Genomic DNA, 14,490 nt, shown 5'->3' on the forward strand with positions numbered 1-14,490 from the left:
TGTTGATTTGAAGGTCCAGGGGATACAGTAAACCTGCAAAGGTGCATCGGAATCTAATACTGCTGTCCCAGGAACGGCTCAAAGCACGAACTATCAGAAGAGTTACTACTCTTATAAATAAGACAAAATTTTCCGTTTTGTATTCAATATCGATGCAATTTCTGTGTTTCATCGTTGATTTGAAGGTCCAAGGGATACAGTAAACCTGCAATGGTGCATCGGAATCTAATACTGCTGTCCGAGGAAAGGCTAAAACACGAACTATTAGAAGAGTTACTCCTCTTGTAAATAAGTCGACATTTTGACTTTTGTATTCAATATCGATACAATTTCTGTGTTTCATCGTTGATTTGAAGTTCCAAGGGATACAGTAAACCGGCAATGGTGCATCGGAATCTAATACTGCTGTCCCAGGAAAGGGTCGAAGCACGAACTATTAGAAGAGTTACTTCTCTTGTAAATAAGTCGACATTTTGCCTTTTGTATTCAATATCGATGCAATTTCTGTGTTTCTACGTTGATTTGAAGGTCCAAGGGATACAGTAAACCTGCAATGGTGCATCGGAATCTAATACTGCTGTCCCAGGAAAGGCTAAAAGCACGAACTATTAGAAGAGTTGCTCCTCTTGTAAATAAGTCGACATTTTGCCTTTTGTATTCAATACCGATGCAATTTCTGTGTTTCATCGTTGATTTGAATGTCCAAGGGATACAGTAAACCTGCAATGGTGCATCGGAATCTAATAATGCTGTCCCAGGAAAGGCTAAAATCACGAACTATTAGAAGGGTTACTCATCTTGCAAGTAAATTGACATTTTGCATTCTGTATTCAATATCGATGCAATTTCTGTGGTTCATCGTTGATTTGAAGGTCCAAGGGATACAGTAAATATGAGATGGTGCTTCGGAATCTAATACTGCTGTCCCAGGAATGGTTCAAAACACGAACTATTAGAAGAGTTACTTCTCTTGTAAATAAGTCGACATTTTGCCTTTTGTATTCAATATCGATGCAATTTCTGTGTTTCATCGTTGATTTGAAGGTCCAAGGGATACAGTAATCCTGCAATGGTGCATCGGAATCTAATACTGCTGTCCCAGGAAAGGGTCGAAGCACGAACTATTAGAAGAGTTACTCCTCTTATAAATAAGTCGACATTTTGCCTTTTGTATTCAATATCGATGCAATTTCTGTGTTTCATCGTTGATTTGAAGGTCCAAGGGATACAGTAAATATGAGATGGTGCTTCGGAATCTAATACTGCTGTCCCAGGAATGGTTCAAAACACGAACTATTAGAAGAGTTACTTCTCTTGTAAATAAGTCGACATTTTGCCTTTTGTATTCAATATCGATGCAATTTCTGTGTTTCTACGTTGATTTGAAGGTCCAAGGGATACAGTAAACCTGCAATGGTGCATCGGAATCTAATACTGCTGTCCCAGGAAAGGCTAAAAGCACGAACTATTAGAAGAGTTGCTCCTCTTGTAAATAAGTCGACATTTTGCCTTTTGTATTCAATACCGATGCAATTTCTGTGTTTCATCGTTGATTTGAAGGTCCAAGGGATACAGTAAACCTGCAATGGTGCATCGGAATCTAATACTGCTGTCCCAGGAAAGGCTAAAATCACGAACTATTAGAAGAGTTGCTCCTCTTGTAAATAAGTCGACATTTTGCCTTTTGTATTCAATACCGATGCAATTTCTGTGTTTCATCGTTGATTTGTAGGTCCAAGAGATACAGTAAACCTGCAATGGTGCATCGGAATCTAATCTGCTGTCCCAGGAAGGGCTCAAAGCACGAACTATTAGAAGAGTTACTCTTCTTGTAAACTAGTCGACATTTAGCATTTTGTATTCAATATCGATGCAATTTCTGTGTTTCATCGTTGATTTGAAGGTCAAAGGGATACAGTAAATATGAGATGGTGCTTCGGAATCCAATACTGCTATCCCAGGAAAGGCTCAAAGCACGAACTATTAGCAGAGTTACTACTCTTCTAAATAAGTCGACATTTTGAATTTGTATTCACTATCGATGCAATTTCTGTGTTTCATCGTTGATTTGAATGTCCAAGGGATACAGTAAACCTGCAATGGTGCATCGGAATCTAATACTGCTGTCCCAGGAAAGGCTAAAAGCACGAACTATTAGAAGGGTTACTCATCTTGCAAGTAAATTGACATTTTGCATTCTGTATTCAATATCGATGCAATTTCTGTGGTTCATCGTTGATTTGAAGGTCCAAGGGATACAGTAAACCTGCAATGGTGCATCGGAATCTAATACTGCTGTCCCAGGAATGGCTAAAAGCACGAACTATTAGAAGAGTTAATCCTCTTGTAAATAAGTCGACATTTTGACTTTTGTATTCACTATCGATGCAATTTCTGTGTTTCATCGTTGATTTGAATGTCCAAGGGATACAGTAAACCTGCAATGGTGCATCGGAATCTAATACTCCTGTCCCAGGAAAGGCTCAAAGCACGAACTATTAGAAGAGTTACTCCTCTTGTAAATAAGTCGACATTTTGCCTTTTGTATTCAATATCGACGAAATTTCTGTGTTTCATCGTTGATTTGAAGGTCCAAGAGATACAGTAAACCTGCAATATGGCACCGGAATCTAATACTGCTGTCCCAGGAAAGGCTAAGAGCACGAACTATTAGAAGAGTTACTCCTCTTGTAAATAAGTCGACATTTTGCCTTTTGTATTCAATATCGACGAAATTTCCGTGTTTCATCGTTGATTTGAAGGTCCAAGGGATACAGTAAACCTGCAATGGTGCATCGGAATCTAATACTGCTGTCCCAGGAATGGCTAAAAGCACGAACTATTAGAAGAGTTACTCCTCTTGTAAATAAGTCGACATTTTGCCTTTTGTATTTAATATCGATGCAATTTCTGTGTTTCATCGTTGATTTGAATGTCCAAGGCATACAGTAAACCTGCAAAGGTGCACCGGAATCTAATACTGCTGTCCCAGGAAATCTAAAAGCACGAACTATTATAAGAGTTACTCCTCTTGTAAATAAGTCGACATTTTGCCTTTTGTATTCAATACCCACGCAATTTCTGTGTTTCATCGTTGATTGAAAGGTCCAAGATATACAGTAAACCTGCAATGGTGCATCGGAATCTAATACTGCTGTCCCAGGAAAAGCTGAAACACGAACTATTAGAAGAGTTACTCCTCTTGTAAATAAGTCGACATTTTGACTTTGGTATTCACTATCGATGCAATTTCTGTGTTTCATCGTTGATTTGAATGTCCAAGGGATACAGTAAACCTGCAATGGTGCATCGGAATCTAATACTGCTGTCCCAGGAAAGGCTAAAAGCACGAACTATTAGAAGGGTTACTCATCTTGCAAGTAAATTGACACTTTGCATTCTGTACTCAATATCGATGCAATTTCTGTGGTTCATCGTTGATTTGAAGGTCCAAGGGATACAGTAAACCTGCAATGGTGCATCGGAATCTAATACTTCTGTCCCAGGAGTGGCTAAAAGCACGAACTATTAGAAGAGTTACTCCTCTTGTAAATAAGTCGACATTTTGACTTTTGTATTCAATATCGATACTATTTCTGTGTTTCATCGTTGATTTGAATGTCCAAGGGATACAGTAAACCTGCAATGGTGCATCGGAATCTAATACTGCTGCCCCAGGATAGGCTCAAAGCACGAACTATTAGAAGAGTTATTCCTCTTGTAAATTAGTCGACTTTTTGCATTTTGTATTCAATAACGATGCAATTTCTGTGTTTCATCGTTGATTTGAAGGTCCAGGGGATACAGTAAACCTGCAAAGGTGCATCGGAATCTAATACTGCTGTCCCAGGACCGGCTCAAAGCACGAACTATCAGAAGAGTTACTACTCTTATAAATATGTCAAAATTTTCCGTTTTGTATTCAATATCGATGCAATTTCTGTGTTTCATCGTTGATTTGAAGGTCCAAGAGATACAGTAAACCTGCAATATGGCACCGGAATCTAATACTGCTGTCCCAGGAAAGGCTAAGAGCACGATCTATAAGAAGAGTTACTCCTCTTGTAAATAAGTCGACATTTTGCCTTTTGTATTCAATATCGACGAAATTTCTGTGTTTCATCGTTGATTTGAAGGTCCAAGGGATACAGTAAACCTGCAATGGTGCATCGGAATCTAATACTGCTGTCCCAGGAATGGGTAAAAGCACGAACTATTAGAAGAGATACTCCTCTTTTAAATAAGTCGACATTTTGCCTTTTGTATTTAATATCGATGCAATTTCTGTGTTTCATCGTTGATTTGAATGTCCAAGGCATACAGTAAACCTGCAAAGGTGCACCGGAATCTAATACTGCTGTCCCAGGAAATCTAAAAGCACGAACTATTATAAGAGTTACTCCTCTTGTAAATAAGTCCACATTTTGCCTTTTGTATTCAATACCCATGCAATTTCTGTGTTTCATCGTTGATTGAAAGGTCCAAGAGATACAGTAAACCTGCAATGGTGCATCGGAATCTAATACTGCTGTCCCAGGAAAAGCTGAAACACGAACTATTAGAAGAGTTACTCCTCTTGTAAATAAGTCGACATTTTCCCTTTTGTATTCAATATCGATGCAATTTCTGTGTTTCATCGTTGATTTGAAGGTCCAAGGGATATAGTAAACCTGCAATGGTGCATCGGAATATAAACTGCTGTCCCAGGAAGGGCTCAAAGCACGAACTATCAGAAGAGTTACTCCTCTTGTAAATAAGTCGACATTTTGACTTTTGTATTCACTATCGATGCAATTTCTGTGTTTCATCGTTGAGTTGAATGTCCAAGGGATACAGTAAACCTGCAATGGTGCCTCGGAATCTAATACTGCTGTCCCAGGAAATTCTAAAAGCACGAACTATTAGAATGGTTACTCATCTTGCAATTAAATTTACATTTTGAATTCTGTACTCAATATCGATGCAATTTCTGTGGTTCATCGTTGATTTGAAGGTCCAAGGGATACAGTAAACCTGCAGTGGTGCATCGGAATCTAATACTGCTGTCCCAGGAATGGCTAAAAGCACGAACTATTAGAAGAGTTACTCCTCTTGTAAATAAGTCGACATTTTGACTTTTGTATTCACTATCGATTCAATTTCTGTCTTTCATCGTTGATTTGAATGTCCAAGGGATACAGTAAACCTGCAACGGTGCATCGGAATCTAATACTGCTGCCCCAGGATAGGCTCAAAGCACGAACTATTAGAAGAGTTATTCCTCTTGTAAATTAGTCGACTTTTTGCATTTTCTATTCAATAACGATGCAATTTCTGTGTTTCATCGCTGATTTGAAGGTCCAAGGGGTACAGTAAACCTGCAATGGTGCATCGGAATCTAATACTGCTGTCCCAGGAAAGGCTCAAAGCACGAAATATTAGAAGAGTTACTCCTCTTTTAAATAAGTCGACATTTTGCATTTTGTATTCAATATCGATGCAATTTCTGTGTTTCATTGTTGATTTGAAGGTCCAGGGGATACAGTAAACCTGCAAAGGTGCATCGGAATCTAATACTGCTGTCCCAGGAACGGCTCAAAGCACGAACTATCAGAAGAGTTACTACTCTTATAAATAAGACAAAATTTTCCGTTTTGTATTCAATATCGATGCAATTTCTGTGTTTCATCGTTGATTTGAAGGTCCAAGCGATACAGTAAACCTGCAATATGGCACCGGAATCTAATGCTGCTGTCCCAGGAAAGGCTAAGAGCACGAACTATTAGAAGAGTTATTCCTCTTGTAAATAAGTCGACATTTTGCCTTTTGAATTCAATTTCGACGAAATTTCTGTGTTTCATCGTTGATTTGAAGGTCCAAGGGATACAGTAAACCTGCAATGGTGCATCGGAATCTAATACTGCTGTCCCAGGAATGGCTAAAAGCACGAACTATTAGAAGAGTTTCTCCTCTTGTAAATAAGTCGACATTTTGCCTTTTGTATTCAATATCGATGCAATTTCTGTGTTTCATCGTTGATGATTTGATTGTCCAAGGCATACAGTAAACCTGCAAAGGTGCACCGGAATCTAATACTGCTGTCCCAGGAAATCTAAAAGCACGAACTATTATAAGAGTTACTCCTCTTGTAAATAAGTCGACATTTTGCCTTTTGTATTCAATACCCATGCAATTTCTGTGTTTCATCGTTGATTGAAAGGTCCAAGAGATACAGTAAACCTGCAATGGTGCATCGGAATCTAATACTGCTGTCCCAGGAAAAGCTGAAACACGAACTATTAGAAGAGTTACTCCTCTCGTAAATAAATCGACATTTTGCCTTTTGTATTCAATACCGATGCAATTTCTTCGTTTCATCGTTGATTTAAAGGTCCAAGAGATACAGTAAACCTGCAATGGTGCAGCGGAATCTAATACTGCTGTCCCAGGAAAGGCTCAAATACGAACTATTAGAAGAGTTACTCCTCTTGTAAATAAAACGACATTTTGCCTTTTGTATTCAATATTGATGCAATTTCTGTGTTTCATCGTTGATTTGAAGGTCCAAGGGATATAGTAAACCTGCAATGGTGCATCGGAATCTAAACTGCTGTCCCAGGAAGGGCTCAAAGCACGAACTATCAGAAGAGTTACTCCTCTTGTAAATAAGTCGACACTTTGCCTTTTGTATTCAATATCGATGCAATTTCTGTGTTTCATCGTTGATTTGAAGGTCCAAGGGATACAGTAAACCTGCAATGGTGCATCGGAATCTAATACTGCTGTCCGAGGAAAGGCTAAAACACGAACTATTAGAAGAGGTACTCCTCTTGTAAATAAGTAGACATTTTGACTTTTGTATTCAATATCGATGCAATTTCTGTGTTTCATCGTTGATATGAAGGTCCAAGGGATACAGTAAACCTGCAATGGTGCATCGGAATCTAATACTGCTGTCCCAGGAAAGGCTAAAAGCACGAACTATTAGAAGAGTTACTCCACTTGTAAATAAGTCGACATTTTGACTTTTGTATTCAATATCGATACAATTTCTGTGTTTCATCGTCGATTTGAAGTTCCAAGGGATACAGTAAACCGGCAATGGTGCATCGGAATCTAATACTGCTGTCAAAGGAAAGGCTCAAAGCACGAACTATTAGAAGAGTTACTCCTCACGTAAATAAGTCGACATTTTGCCTTTTGTATTTAATACCGATGCAATTTCTGTGTTTCATCGTTGATTTGAAGGTCCAAGGGATACAGTAAATATGAGATGGTGCTTCGGAATCTAATACTGCTGTCCCAGGAATGGTTCAAAACACGAACTATTAGAAGAGTTACTTCTCTTGTAAATAAGTCGACATTTTGCCTTTTGTATTCAATATCGATGCAATTTCTGTGTTTCTACGTTGATTTGAAGGTCCAAGGGATACAGTAAACCTGCAATGGTGAATCGGAATCTAAACTGCTGTCCCAGGAAGGGCTCAAAGCACGAACTATCAGAAGAGTTACTCCTCTTGTAAATAAGTCGACATTTTGCCTTTTGTATTCAATATAGATGCAATTTCTGTGTTTCATCGTTGATTTGAAGGTCCAAGGGATACAGTAAACCTGCAATGGTGCATCGGAATCTAATACTGCTGTCCCAGGGAAGGCTCAAAGCACGAACTATTAGAAGAGTTACTCCTCTTGTAAATAATCCGACATTTTGCCTTTGTATTCAATATCGATGCAATTTCTGTGTTTCATCGTTGATTTGGAGGTCCAAGGGATACAGTTAACCACCAATGGTGCAACGGAATGTAATACTGCTGTCCCAGGAAAGGCTCAAAGCACGAACTATTAGAAGAGTTAATCCTCACGTAAATAAGTCGACATTTTGCCTTTTGCATTTAATATCGATGCAATTTCTGTGTTTCATCGTTGATTTGAAGGTGCAAGGGATACAGTAAACCTGCAATGGTGCATCGGAATCTAATACTGCTGTCCCAGGGAAGGCTCAAAGCACGAACTATCAAAAGAGTTACTCCTCTTGTAAATAAGTCGACATTTTGCCTTTTGTATTCAATATCGACGAAATTTCCGTGTTTCATCGTTGATTTGAAGGTCCAAGGGATACAGTAAACCTGCAATGGTGCATCGGAATCTAATACTGCTGTCCCAGGAAAAGCTGAAACACGAACTATTAGAAGAGTTACTCCTCTTGTAAATAAGTCGACATTTTGCCTTTTGTATTCAATACCGATGCAATTTCTTCGTTTCATCGTTGATTTAAAGGTCCAAGAGATACAGTAAACCTGCAATGGTGCATAGGAATCTAATACTGCTGTCCCAGGAAAGGCTCAAAGCACGAACTATCAGAAGAGTTACTCCTCTTGTAAATAAGTCGACATTTTCACTTTGGTATTCACTATCGATGCAATTTCTGTGTTTCATCGTTGATTTGAATGTCCAAGGGATACAGTAAACCTGCAATGGTGCATCGGAATCTAATACTGCTGTCCCAGGAAAGGCTAAAAGCACGAACTATTAGAAGGGTTACTCATCTTGCAAGTAAATTGACACTTTGCATTCTGTACTCAATTTCGATGCAATTTCTGTGGTTCATCGTTGATTTGAAGGTCCAAGGGATACAGTAAACCTGCAATGGTGCATCGGAATCTAATACTGCTGTCCCAGGAGTGGCTAAAAGCACGAACTATTAGAAGAGTTACTCCTCTTGTATATAAGTCGACATTTTGACTTTTGTATTCAATATCGACGAAATTTCTGTGTTTCATCGTTGATTTGAAGGTCCAAGGGATACAGTAAACCTGCAATGGTGCATCGGAATCTAATACTGCTGTCCCAGGACCGGCTCAAAGCACGAACTATCAGAAGAGTTACTACTCTTATAAATATGTCAAAATTTTCCGTTTAGTATTCAATATCGATGCAATTTCTGTGTTTCATCGTTGATTTGAAGGTCCAAGAGATACAGTAAACCTGCAATATGGCACCGGAATCTAATACTGCTGTCCCAGGAAAGGCTAAGAGCACGATCTATAAGAAGAGTTACTCCTCTTGTAAATAAGTCGACATTTTGCCTTTTGTATTCAATATCGACGAAATTTCTGTGTTTCATCGTTGATTTGAAGGTCCAAGGGATACAGTAAACCTGCAATGGTGCATCGGAATCTAATACTGCTGTCCCAGGAATGGCTAAAAGCACGAACTTTTAGAAGAGATACTCCTCTTTTAAATAAGTCGACATTTTGCCTTTTGTATTTAATATCGATGCAATTTCTGTGTTTCATCGTTGATTTGAATGTCCAAGGCATACAGTAAACCTGCAAAGGTGCACCGGAATCTAATACTGCTGTCCCAGGAAATCTAAAAGCACGAACTATTATAAGAGTTACTCCTCTTGTAAATAAGTCCACATTTTGCCTTTTGTATTCAATACCCATGCAATTTCTGTGTTTCATCCTTGATTGAAAGGTCCAAGAGATACAGTAAACCTGCAATGGTGCATCGGAATCTAATACTGCTGTCCCAGGAAAAGCTGAAACACGAACTATTAGAAGAGTTACTCCTCTTGTAAATAAGTCGACATTTTGCCTTTTGTATTCAATATCGATGCAATTTCTGTGTTTCATCGTTGATTTGAAGGTCCAAGGGATATAGTAAACCTGCAATGGTGCATCGGAATCTAAACTGCTGTCCCAGGAAGGGCTCAAGGCACGAACTATCAGAAGAGTTACTCCTCTTGTAAATAAGTCGACATTTTGACTTTTGTATTCACTATCGATGCAATTTCTGTGTTTCATCGTTGAGTTGAATGTCCAAGGGATACAGTAAACCTGCAATGGTGCCTCGGAATCTAATACTGCTGTCCCAGGAAATTCTAAAAGCACGAACTATTAGAATGGTTACTCATCTTGCAATTAAATTTACATTTTGCATTCTGTACTCAATATCGATGTAATTTCTGTGGTTCATCGTTGATTTGAAGGTCCAAGGGATACAGTAAACCTGCAATGGTGCATCGGAATCTAATACTGCTGTCCCAGGAATGACTAAAAGCGAGAACTATTAGAAGAGTTACTCCTCTTGTAAATAAGTTGACATTTTGACTTTTGTATTCACTATCGATTCAATTTCTGTGTTTCATCGTTGATTTGAATGTCCAAGGGAGACAGTAAACCTGCAACGGTGCATCGGAATCTAATACTGCTGCCCCAGGATAGGCTCAAAGCACGAACTATTAGAAGAGTTATTCCTCTTGTAAATTAGTCGACTTTTTGCATTTTCTATTCAATAACGATGCAATTTCTGTGTTTCATCGCTGATTTGAAGGTCCAAGGGGTACAGTAAACCTGCAATGGTGCATCGGAATCTAATACTGCTGTCCCAGGAAAGGCTCAAAGCACGAAATATTAGAAGAGTTACTCCTCTTGTAAATAAGTCGACATTTTGCATTTTGTATTCAATATCGATGCAATTTCTGTGTTTCATTGTTGATTTGAAGGTCCAGGGGATACAGTAAACCTGCAAAGGTGCATCGGAATCTAATACTGCTGTCCCAGGAACGGCTCAAAGCACGAACTATCAGAAGAGTTACTACTCTTATAAATAAGACAAAATTTTCCGTTTTGTATTCAATATCGATGCAATTTCTGTGTTTCATCGTTGATTTGAAGGTCCAAGCGATACAGTAAACCTGCAATATGGCACCGGAATCTAATGCTGCTGTCCCAGGAAAGGCTAAGAGCACGAACTATTAGAAGAGTTATTCCTCTTGTAAATAAGTCGACATTTTGCCTTTTGTATTCAATATCGACGAAATTTCTGTGTTTCATCGTTGATTTGAAGGTCCAAGGGATACAGTAAACCTGCAATGGTGCATCGGAATCTAATACTGCTGTCCCAGGAATGGCTAAAAGCACGAACTATTAGAAGAGTTTCTCCTCTTGTAAATAAGTCGACATTTTGCCTTTTGTATTCAATATCGATGCAATTTCTGTGTTTCATCGTTGATGATTTGATTGTCCAAGGCATACAGTAAACCTGCAAAGGTGCACCGGAATCTAATACTGCTGTCCCAGGAAATCTAAAAGCACGAACTATTATAAGAGTTACTCCTCTTGCAAATAAGTCGCCATTTTGCCTTTTGTATTCAATACCCATGCAATTTCTGTGTTTCATCGTTGATTGAAAGGTCCAAGAGATACAGTAAACCTGCAATGGTGCATCGGAATCTAATACTGCTGTCCCAGGAAAGGCTCAAAGCACGAAATATTAGAAGAGTTACTCCTCTTGTAAATAAGTCGACATTTTGCATTTTGTATTCAATATCGATGCAATTTCTGTGTTTCATTGTTGATTTGAAGGTCCAGGGGATACAGTAAACCTGCAAAGGTGCATCGGAATCTAATACTGCTGTCCCAGGAAAGGCTCAAATACGAACTATTAGAAGAGGTACTCCTCTTGTAAATAAGTCGACATTTTGCCTTTTGTATTCAATATTGATGCAATTTCTGTGTTTCAACGTTGATTTGAAGGTCCAAGGGATTTAGTAAACCTGCAATGGTGCATCGGAATCTAAACTGCTGTCCCAGGAAGGGCTCAAAGCACGAACTATCAGAAGAGTTACTCCTCTTGTAAATAAGTCGACACTTTGCCTTTTGTATTCAATATCGATGCAATTTCTGTGTTTCATCGTTGATTTGAAGGTCCAAGGGATACAGTAAACCTGCAATGGTGCATCGGAATCTAATACTGCTGTCCGAGGAAAGGCTAAAACACGAACTATTAGAAGAGTTACTCCTCTTGTAAATAAGTAGACATTTTGACTTTTGTATTCAATATCGATGCAATTTCTGTGTTTCATCGTTGATATGAAGGTCCAAGGGATACAGTAAACCTGCAATGGTGCATCGGAATCTAATACTGCTGTCCCAGGAAAGGCTAAAAGCACGAACTATTAGAAGAGTTACTCCACTTGTAAATAAGTCGACATTTTGACTTTTGTATTCAATATCGATACAATTTCTGTGTTTCATCGTCGATTTGAAGTTCCAAGGGATACAGTAAACCGGCAATGGTGCATCGGAATCTAATACTGCTGTCAAAGGAAAGGCTCAAAGCACGAACTATTAGAAGAGTTACTCCTCACGTAAATAAGTCGACATTTTGCCTTTTGTATTTAATACCGATGCAATTTCTGTGTTTCATCGTTGATTTGAAGGTCCAAGGGATACAGTAAATATGAGATGGTGCTTCGGAATCTAATACTGCTGTCCCAGGAATGGTTCAAAACACGAACTATTAGAAGAGTTACTTCTCTTGTAAATAAGTCGACATTTTGCCTTTTGTATTCAATATCGATGCAATTTCTGTGTTTCTACGTTGATTTGAAGGTCCAAGGGATACAGTAAACCTGCAATGGTGAATCGGAATCTAAACTGCTGTCCCAGGAAGGGCTCAAAGCACGAACTATCAGAAGAGTTACTCCTCTTGTAAATAAGTCGACATTTTGCCTTTTGTATTCAATATAGATGCAATTTCTGTGTTTCATCGTTGATTTGAAGGTCCAAGGGATACAGTAAACCTGCAATGGTGCATCGGAATCTAATACTGCTGTCCCAGGGAAGGCTCAAAGCACGAACTATTAGAAGAGTTACTCCTCTTGTAAATAATCCGACATTTTGCCTTTTGTATTCAATATCGATGCAATTTCTGTGTTTCATCGTTGATTTGGAGGTCCAAGGGATACAGTTAACCACCAATGGTGCAACGGAATGTAATACTGCTGTCCCAGGAAAGGCTCAAAGCACGAACTATTAGAAGAGTTAATCCTCACGTAAATAAGTCGACATTTTGCCTTTTCTATTTAATATCGATGCAATTTCTGTGTTTCATCGTTGATTTGAAGGTACAAGGGATACAGTAAACCTGCAATGGTGCATCGGAATCTAATACTGCTGTCCCAGGAAAGGGTCGAAGCACGGACTATTAGAAGAGTTACTCCTCTTATAAATAAGTCGACATTTTGCCTTTTGTATTCAATATCGATGCAATTTCTGTGTTTCATCGTTGATTTGAAGGTCCAAGGGATACAGTAAACCTGCAATGGTGCATCGGAATCTAATACTGCTGTCCCAGGAAAAGCTGAAACACGAACTATTAGAAGAGTTACTCCTCTTGTAAATAAGTCGACATTTTGCCTTTTGTATTCAATACCGATGCAATTTCTTCGTTTCATCGTTGATTTAAAGGTCCAAGAGATACAGTGAACCTGCAATGGTGCATAGGAATCTAATACTGCTGTCCCAGGAAAGGCTCAAATACGAACTATTAGAAGAGTTACTCCTCTTGTAAATAAGTCGACATTTTGCATTTTGTATTCAATATCGATGCGATTTCTGTGTTTCATCGTTGATTTGAATGTCCAAGGGATATAGTAAACCTGCAATGGTGCATCGGAATCTAAACTGCTGTCCCAGGAAGGGCTCAAAGCACGAACTATCAGAAGAGTTACTCCTCTTGTAAATAAGTCGACATTTTGCCTTTTCTATTCAATATCGATGCAATTTCTGTGTTTCATCGTTGATTTGAAGGTCCAAGGGATACAGTAAACCTGCAATGGTGCATCGGAATCTAATACTGCTGTCCCAGGAAAGACTCAAAGCACGAACTATTAGAATAGGTACTCCTCTTATAAATAAGTCGACTTTTGCCTTTTGTATTCAATATCGATCCAATTTCTGTGTTTCATCGTTGATTTGAAGATCCAAGGGATACAGAAAACCTGCAATAATGCAACGCAATCTAATACTGCGGTCCCAGGAAAGGCTAAAAGCACGAACTATTAAAAGAGTTATTCCACTTGTAAATAAGTCGACATTTTGCCTTTTGTATTCAATATCGATGCAATTTCTGTGTTTCATCGTTGATTTGAAGGTCCAAGGGATACAGTAAACCTGCAATGGTGCATCGGAATCTAATACGGCTGTCCCAGGAAAGGCTCATCGCACGAACTCAATATCGATGCAATTTCTGTGTTTCATCGTTGATTTGAAGGTCCAAGGGATACAGTAAACCTGCAATGGTGCAACGGAATCTACTACTGCTGTCCCAGGAAAGGCTCAAAGCACGAACTATTGGAAGAGTTACTCCTCTTATAAATAAGTCGATATTTTGCCTTTTGTATTCAATATCGATGCAATTTCTGTGTTTCATTGTTGATTTGAAGGTCCAAGGGATACAGTAAACCTGCAATGGTGCATCGGAATCTAATACTGCTGTCCCAGGAAAGGCTCAAATCTCGAACTATTAGAAGAGTTACTCCTCTTATAAATAAGACGACATTTTGAGTTTTGTATTCGATATCGACGCAATTTCTGTGTTTCATCGTTGATTTGAAGGTCCAAGGGGTACAGTAAACCTGCAATGGTGCATCAGAATCTAAACTGCTGTCCCAGGAAGGGCTCAAAGCACGAACTATCAGAAGAGTTACTCCTCTTGTAA

Source organism: Schistocerca cancellata, chromosome 8, assembly GCF_023864275.1.
Source record: "Schistocerca cancellata isolate TAMUIC-IGC-003103 chromosome 8, iqSchCanc2.1, whole genome shotgun sequence".
NCBI lineage: Eukaryota > Metazoa > Arthropoda > Insecta > Orthoptera > Acrididae > Schistocerca > Schistocerca cancellata.